At 33.4% G+C, this 8,060-nt stretch overlaps 1 long non-coding RNA gene across 1 annotated transcript; it reads right to left on the reverse strand.

The window, feature by feature from the left end:
• Positions 1–1,164: 1,164 nt before the first annotated feature.
• Positions 1,165–2,802, reverse strand: LOC146930495 (uncharacterized). Its single transcript, XR_015008337.1, has 2 exons — positions 1,838–2,802; positions 1,165–1,563 (listed from the first exon to the last, which is right to left on the reverse strand). It is a non-coding gene; the product is annotated as an uncharacterized LOC146930495 (long non-coding RNA).
• Positions 2,803–8,060: the final 5,258 nt, after the last annotated feature.

Below are 8,060 nucleotides of genomic sequence, written 5' to 3' on the forward strand. Positions count from 1 at the left end.
TTCTAGCCAAAAACAACGTGTTTGGTTCAGCTTTTCAGAATTGCTTTTGTCCTCCAAAAGCAATTCTCCATGAAGCTACAAATCCTAGCTTCTAGCTTTTCTAGAATCAATTCTCCTTGAACAACGCGTATAGGTTTGTATATTTTATTATCACAACACGTTATTTTACTTTATTGTCCTTTATCAATTCTCATTCTTTATCAATTCTCCTTTAGCTATGTCTATTTTAGTAATTTTACATTCAAAAGCAATTCTACATAATTGCATCCAAACATAAATCATTTTGTTTAATCAATTCTACATAATTGTATCCAAACATAAATCAATTCTCTCAGAATCAATTCTGTCAGAATCAATTCTATCAGAATCAATTCTCTCAGAATCAATTATATTCAAAGCTGAACCAAACGGGCACTTTGTCGGGCAAATTGATTGGTCAAAGAGAAATGATATTTGTACAACCATTTTCTAACAACTTTCTCTCTCATACTCACATTATCCTCTTATTCTCTTTCTTCCTTTTTCTCTTTCTATTATTTTTGACCAATCAAATGAGAGAAAACCAAAGTTGTCATAAAAGTTGTACCAAAGAGTTGTACAAATATCACTACTCTTAATTGAATGCTAATTAAAGAAATGTTGGCACATGTATGGACCCTACGAACAATTCTGCTTTGTTCTCTATAAAATTAAGGCATGCTAATTAACTACAAAGGCAAATTAACATGACAAAATACTTTGTACCAAAAAAAAAAAACATGACAAAATACGTGCAAGTCCAACTATTTTTTTTAAGACTTATGACAAAACACTTGGTCAATATTCTATGAAATGGCTTCCTAAAGTGACTATATATTTGATACTCACCTAAAAGATTACAAATACAAATAGCTTGCAAAGACCAAAGTTGCCATTTCCTAAAGTTTGAACTACATGATTAAATTTTCTTACTCTAACTACTGTAACGTTAAAAAACCATATTTTTAAATTAAGAAACATATATAGCTTGTATACATCAAAATCTAATTTAATTTTGAATTTAGGTTGTGTTTATGAACACTATCAATGGGAGATTGCAAGTATAAAACTTAAGGTATTTCTTAATGCATATACATTAGAAGTCGCAAATTGTGATGAATAAACGCATATGGAAAAGATAGCTACTGAATTGAATAAATTCTTGTCTTGAACAACTTATGAAAAATTAAAAAACATAGTTTGCGACGATAATTTCATAGTAAAGATAAAGACGGGAAATAGTAAAAACATCCGGATGATCTTAACAACATAAAATAGCTTGAATCAATACTAAAAATAAATTAACGTCCTAATATCCCATCATGTAGCAACTTATTTTCCATCAACTTGCTCAATCTTCACACGAACCATTTTCACCGGCTTTGTTATAGACGCCTCGCCAATCTCAGCTCCAATATCATCAAGGGACTCAACACTGTCTGTTTGGCGCTTGGATCCCACTTTGCTAACCGGTGTTTCAAGCAAGTTAATTAGCCGTGCTGCAAACATGTTGAACTCTGGTGGATAATCAACATCTTTGTTTGCCTATGTAGAAATCCAACAAATACCGCAATTATAAAATGACAGTATAAATTAATGTGGAGAAAGTTATATTATTTTACTATATACAATCAAATAAGTTTTCCTTCTCAAGAGGTCTGTGTATCCACGATGGTTCCTTGGCCACTCCCATAAGTTTTCTTCTGGTGATAATGTCAAACAGCATAATGAAATATAGGAAGAAAAAAAGAACATAACAGAAAGATTGAAATGAATAATTCTAGCAAAGATTTTTTAAAAAGCATTGGAAAAACACTACCTTTCTGAGACTGGAGCGCGAAATCAACAATAGTTCTGCAAGTAAACTCGTCAATTATTGCCATCTCTGTGCTAAACTTGATAGTTTTGTGGAATATGAAGGCTTAAATGTGTAATTAGTCCTTGCACTTTCACCCTATTTTGGTATTGGTCCCTGCAGTTTTTTTTGTTTGACTTTAGTCCCTACACTTTATAAATAATTTGCAATTGATCCCTACCGTTAGTCAGCCGTTACAAAAATGAAGGAAGGTCAACACAGTGCCATGTGGCATGTAATTATTGGCCCACATGGTGTTTTACGTAATTCATTAAAAATTAAATAAATAAAAGTTTTTTAATTTGTTTTAATATTATTTTATTAATTAAGAAAATTGCTACCACCAAACTTCTTCTCCTTCATTACGTGAGTACAGTACACCATCACCAACCAACCCATCTTCTTGATCTCTATAGAAATTCAACAACCTAAAAACACAAACAAGAACAATAATAAACCAAGTGAAGCAACAATGAACCAATCATCATTTAAAATCCTTCAACAGACCAATAGCACAAAAAACAACAACAACAACAACAAAAAACCCAAAATTTGAATAAGGGCCTCAAAATCACAAAAGGGATTCGAATATCCAGGAATAAAAAGAAAACAAATCGAATTCCAACAACAGGTTTGGGTTGTGAGAATAAGGGAATCTGAAAAGAGAATGTCAAAGAGTTGGACGAAAATTATAAAGGCGGCGCCAAGACAACGAAGTTGATGAAGGCAATGTCGAATTTGAACATCGGAAGCAGAGATGGATTCAAAAGATGGAGATCTAGGTTCTTGTATGTTGTATCATTACTTGTTGAGTTATGTGTAAGGGTTGTGATAGGGGTGTGAGTGAACTTGTGGAGGAAGAAGAGGGAGAGTGGAATGGAAGAAAAAGGAGCTTTGTTTCTAAGATGAAGTATCGTTTTTCTTTAATTAATTAATAACAATTATAAATTGTTTTTGAAGAAAATTAATCAATTATTTTAATTTTAATACTATTATTATTATTATTATTATTATTATTATTATTATTATTATTATTATTATTATTATTATTATTAATTTAAACACTTTTATAGTGCCATGTGGCCCAATAATTACATGCCACATGGCACCCTATAACCTTTCTCTTTTTTTTAACAGTCAACTCTTTATTTTTTTAACGGTCAACTAACGGTAGGGACCAATTGCAAATTATTTATAAAGTGCAAGGACTAAAGCCAAACAAAAAAAACTGCAGGGACCAATACCAAAATAGGGTGAAAGTGCAGGGACTAATTACACATTTAAACCGAATATGAATAACTGCACAAAGATTAGCTAAAGCAAACAGAGTTACACTCTTTAAACCAAAAAATAGCAATCAGATTTATTTCTTTACCTTACAGCTTCGTTGCATATATAGGCATTAATGCAGTTAATGACAATTAATTGTTATTTTGTTGGGTCTACCTTATAATGTATACAATTCGATGTGTAACTTCCAATGACTATCTTGAAAAACACCAATGGTAATTGCATTTATTGAAGTAGTTGGAATAACAAAGGTCACATGTGCTCATTAGGAGGGAAATTCGAAATTCAAACCATGCACCAGCAATTAATGAGTCCCTATTAGCTTGCAAAGCACTCTTTGGTTAAGGACTTTGGAGGGAAATTAGCATAGCAATTAGGGCTAAGCAATTGCTTGACCTAATTACTCCCTCCGTCTCTAAATAATAGTCGTTTAAGGTTTTTACACACAAATTAAGAAAGGCAATAAATTAGTCAACAAACACACTAATTTTACCAAACTAACCTCGCTATTTATTTATTTTATTATTTAAAGTTACATTTACTTAAAGTTAAATTATTGGAAAGATTAAAAGTCACATTAAGACATTAATTACAAAGGTGCTATAAATCCAGCCGAGCCAATTAAATGACATAATCTCACACATGGCTCAAGATGGTTGTTTTCAAGAAAGAAACATGCAATTACTAATACATGGAGGACTAAAAGGCATGAAGGGCAAAGTTGGAAAAAGTTATTTAATTCCACATAGAAATCACAAAGCGACTATAATTTTGCTACCTTTTTATTTTTCTAAAACGTCAAACATTAAGAGACGGAGGGAGTAGCTTTTAGAGTAAGTACGATTGATCATACCTATGGCGAGACTTCTAATATATTTATTTCAAAAATTAAAATTATAATATTTATTTTAAAAATTAAAATTATAATAAAAATTAAATTATTTTGTTAAACAAATTTTAACAAAATTAAGAAGGCAAATATATTTGGTCCAAATTTTTACCTATATAATATTACTGAGTATATCATAATTTATAATATTCTTGTCATAATTCTTGTCATAGATGTTGTACCAAAAAACTATTATTGTGATCGTTGTATGTGGACCAAATTTTTAGTTAACGCTTCTAAGATTTCACAGATTAAACTAGTATAGTGACCCGTGCCAAGCACGGGAAATAAAAAACTTTTTTGATCAAATGTATAGATTTTATATTATGTTATCTTAAAATTATAAATGTGGTTATAATTTAAATTTGATATGGAAAAAAATATCATCTTAATGTTGTTAATTTTGTATATATTTTGAAATGTCTAAACATTGCACATAACGATTAAAGTATTTGGATTTATACTTTTACTAATTATTTGTAGTATAAGATGTACTCATTGTTAAACTTAGCATATGTAATATTTATGCAAAAATACGCCGACGTACTGTATATTATTATTTGTTGACATAATATATTTTATTAATCATAAAAACTAAAAAGATTATATTTTTTTTATATAATAGTCAGTGTCAGATGTATACCCATAGCCTGTGAATGCAAACGTTAAATTTTTTATGGGTGTGTCTAAATATAGTTTGGGCTACAGAAACGTCGATTGTTATTTGTTTTTATTTTTTACAAAACCAATGGTCTAATGTAAATTTGTATTTTGGGGTAACAACGATGTAAAAAAAAAGTTCTGCGTACTGTTATACCTGAAAAGTGCATCAATTAAAAGTCAATGGCAGGAGGATCTGTTTATATAGAAATTGCATGTCCCGTAATGACCAATACGTAGACATGGCAACGGGGTGGACCGGGGGCGGGTTTGAGAATCCTTGTCCCCGCCCCCGCTTCCATGCACCCGTACCCGCCCCCAAACCATATCAGGGGTAAAAATTGAACACCCAACCCCGCCCTCAACTCCCGGCTCCGCCCCCATCCCCACCCGCGAAAACCTTATTTTTTATAAAATATTTAAAAAATGCATATTTTTTTCATTTTTTCATAGCAACAAAAACACAATAATTATATTAATAATTATTTATCTAATAAACTTTTTTCAAAAGAGCAAAATAATTATAATAAATATGTTTCTAAAGAGTAATATTATATTAAAATAGGTTGGTACTTATGGAAATAAGATTAGAAAATTTAAGAAAGAAAGTTTTAAAAAACGGTGCGGGGCGGGGGTGGGTGCGGGGCGGGAGTAAGCATACCCCGCACCCGCCCCCGTACTAAAACTCCAAATTTCCCCCACACCCGTACCCGCACCCTGTTAAATCAGCTTTTCCCCGTTAAATTTGGGGCGGGGGCGGGGTTTGTTGCCATGTCTACCAATACGCCTTACAAAGAAATTAAAAAAAAAAACGACTTCCAAACAATACGTAACTTTAGTTTTTTAAATTATAGCAACAACAATTCTAAAACATAGCCAATGATCATACTTTTTGAAAAACTTCACGATACACAACATTTTTGGTTTCCTTGCAAACATTATTATCTTCATCCAAGATGAGCAGCTTCAAACCTTTTCTAGAAGTAACTCGAGAGACAACGACATAGAGTTGTCCATGCGTGAACACGGGCTTAGGAAGATAAACTCCCACTCGAGATAAAGATTGACCCTGACTTTTATTTATTGTCATCGCAAAACAAAGCGTCAATGAAAATTGCATGCGTCTGAATTTGAAGGGTAGTTCTGGATCACTCGGAATAAGATTCATCCTGGGAATGAATACCCTGGTACCTGCCCTTTCTCTTGTAATTACAGTAGCAACTAACCTGCTCTTCCCTAGATGTGTAACTGTCAGCCTCGTACCATTACACAGTCCATTGGCCTGATCGATGTTTCTCATCAGCATAGCCGGACATCCCACCCTTAGTTTCAACCGGTGATTTGGAATTCCAGAGCTCTTAATACCATTAAGAAATTCTGCTGTGAAATACTCGCTTTGGACATCATAATTTTCACACGATCGACAAACAGAATCAGAGCTTAAATACTCTTTCTCTTCACTTGGAATCAGCGACATCATATATTCGTTAACATGCTCAACTGAATCAAGCGTTGGTGCGAGTATTCCCCTTTCTTGGAAAAATAGCTGGTCACCAATGTTATCATTCAAATCAGGATACACAAAGTTTATAATTGACATCAACGGATTTGTTGTGTCCGATATGAGCAAATATTCAGGAATTTCTACCTTCATTTCACCATTCTCATCCGAAGCGTCATTTTCGTCTCCAGTTGAGAGTATCCACTTGCCAAAATTAGGAATTTCTTCCTGCTCTGCATGCTCTGCAGGTACCAAAGATGCACCCAATCTCATATTAACAGTAAGCCTCAACAAATTACAATAAGCCCATATCTTTGATGAATTGATTGAGGCATCAACAATATCCTGCCTCGTTCCTTTTCGGACAACAGACAATATCTGCCTGAAATCACCACCTAAAACTACTATCATTCCACCAAAAGGTCTAAACTCGTTTAGGGGATCATTCTTGGACATCACACATTGATCGGTCAACTGCCTCAAAGCACCATCAGTGCATCATTGGAGTCTCATTCCAAATTATCAACTTTGCAACGCACACCAGGTCGGCCCTAGGACTATCCTTTTCCATCGTAAGCGATGATGCCTCATTAATCTCAATAGCGACTGTCAGCGTCGAGTGCGCGGTTCTTCCACCTGGTAATAGAAAAGTCGATATACCGCTGGATGCAACATTCAATACAATTAACCCCTTCGATCTAACAGCATCTGACATTGTTTTCCATATAAAGGTTTTTCCAGTACCACCGTAACCATATAAGAAAAAGAAACCACCGTCGTCAGAACCAACGGACTCCATGATCTTGTCATGCACACATCTTTGTTCATCAGTCAACATCAGCGTGTGTCTTATCCAGTTCATCTTTGTTGTCATTTAGCTCATCAACGATAAGCTTGTTTGTGAAAGTTGACATGTCTGCTGCATTTGGCCTGGGCATAGATTTGAAGTCAATAAGAGACCGTCCGTTTTCCTGAAGCAGCATTTCAATTTCAATCAAACACAGCTTCTTCAATTCATCGTCACTGATACGCAGATCTGCATATTAAATGTAAAGTCCCGAAATTAATATTAACACCTTTGCATGCATATGTGTGCACGTTGAAGAGAAAGATAAAATATTAGCTTTATATGAGAATTCTTTATATTTAAACATATCAGCTTAAAAAATGTAGAAAATGATGAATGGTATCGTAGAGTTAGTATCTCTTGGTTTGTTCTTTACTATAATTGCCTCGTCCATGTCATTTGCACCCTGATGCTAAACTCGTCATCCCAGAATTCCAAGCAGTATTTGACTTGTGTTGCTTCAAAAACAACAACAAAGGAGTACGCAAAGAGAAGTGCAGTGGAGACAACACTAACAAAGCATATCTCAGTGGAGACATGTTTTTACTTTGAAGTTTTATGTTACCTCTTAATGCATTTTAAGTGCAGCTTTTCCTTTTAAAGTTGCATAATGACACGCCATTTGTTCTAATTCTCATCAATGACAATTGCAACATGTTCTGGCCTTAAAAAAAATATATCATTATGTCTTGAAACATGTCTATTTTCACTTCTGTCTTTGTCATAAAAACTAAAAATGATAGTAAGAGAATATATGCAATGCAACGGAAAAAATGATATTAAAGTTACGACTCAATTCTTAATCGAAAAAAGCTTCTTTCAGCTTAACTCAAACTACAAAAATAAGCTTATTTGTAAAGGATTTCCCAAGCCATTATCTAATTAACGCAAAAATAAATAGATATAGAAACTGCTACAAAAAGATGTCATGAATGCTCACTAATCTAGATAACGTGAAAAATTAATCAATTAAAGAACAGTTTTGTGGCGTTGATAGTAG

This window comes from Medicago sativa, chromosome 4 (assembly GCF_051527215.1).
Source record: "Medicago sativa cultivar Bolivia chromosome 4, Bolivia_mono, whole genome shotgun sequence".
Lineage (NCBI taxonomy): Eukaryota > Viridiplantae > Streptophyta > Magnoliopsida > Fabales > Fabaceae > Medicago > Medicago sativa.